Below are 1,059 nucleotides of genomic sequence, written 5' to 3'. Positions count from 1 at the left end.
GAAAAGGTAGGAAGAACTCCAAAGAGATCAATGGTGAGTCCAGAGCTGACCCAAACCCCCTCCTCCCCAGGAATCCTCTGAAAGTCAGATCCACACAGCTGGGCCATGACTGAGAGGGACAAACCCAGACAGAGCCTGAATGTCAGCCACAATAGGAGAACTCCATTCCAGGATAGGCCTGGCTGGGGCACCCCTGGTGAGAGTACATACCTGGGGAAGAGACAATCCCATACCGCCCCATGGGAGGAGATCTCCCTGACCATATGAGAGTGGGAGGGGAGGACTTCAGCCCCACCCATCTCCACTGCCTCTCCTCCTTCCCTGCTTCATTCCCTGAAGAGAGAGTGAAAGAGGTTGCTCTGCAGAAAATACCTGATTAGAGGAACAATTACAGAGCTTGCAACAAGAGGGTAGGGTTTTTTCTTTTTTAATTTTCAATTATTTTTTTAATTTAAAAATTTTTTTGACTGTTCATTAGTTCACCTACTTTTTTTTTTTCAGTTGAATCAGTAATTTATTTTTCTTTGTGAGTTTCAGTTTAGGGAAACAAAGCCGGATTCTATATTGTCTTCATCTTAGCTCACGTACTCCCTCTGCTGAGGGTGGCAGTCACTGCCAAGTTTGAGCCTCAGTAATTTTCAGATATCCCACAAATAGAAATATAAAATAAGGCCGGCATCTCTTTGAATTTGATTTCTATTCATGCCCCATCATATTGTGACTGCACACTCTGGTAAAATCTATGGCACATTCATTCTGAATTCATCTACTTTTAAAATATTTTTTCTTTGTGGATGAATGTGTATGTGAAAGTTTGATCTGCATCCCCCCAGATTTTTTTCTTTTCTTTTTCTGTTTCTTTCCTCTTTTGTTGTTTTCTGTTTATGTGTGTATGTGAATGACTGAGTGCCCATCTTTTGATTTTGTTGTTGTTGTTGGTTTTTACTATTTTGTTCTTCTGGGTTTTTTTTTTGAGTTGGAATCTCACTCTGTCACCCAGACTGGAGTGCAGTGGCTGCTCCCGGCCACCGCAGCCTCGACCTGCTGGGCTCCGGCGAT

This window comes from Carlito syrichta, unplaced genomic scaffold, assembly GCF_000164805.1.
Source record: "Carlito syrichta isolate Samal-C Ts95f unplaced genomic scaffold, Tarsius_syrichta-2.0.1 Scaffold305886, whole genome shotgun sequence".
NCBI lineage: Eukaryota > Metazoa > Chordata > Mammalia > Primates > Tarsiidae > Carlito > Carlito syrichta.
The sequence above is the reverse complement of the archived record's forward strand: the minus strand, read 5'-3'. Positions refer to the sequence as shown.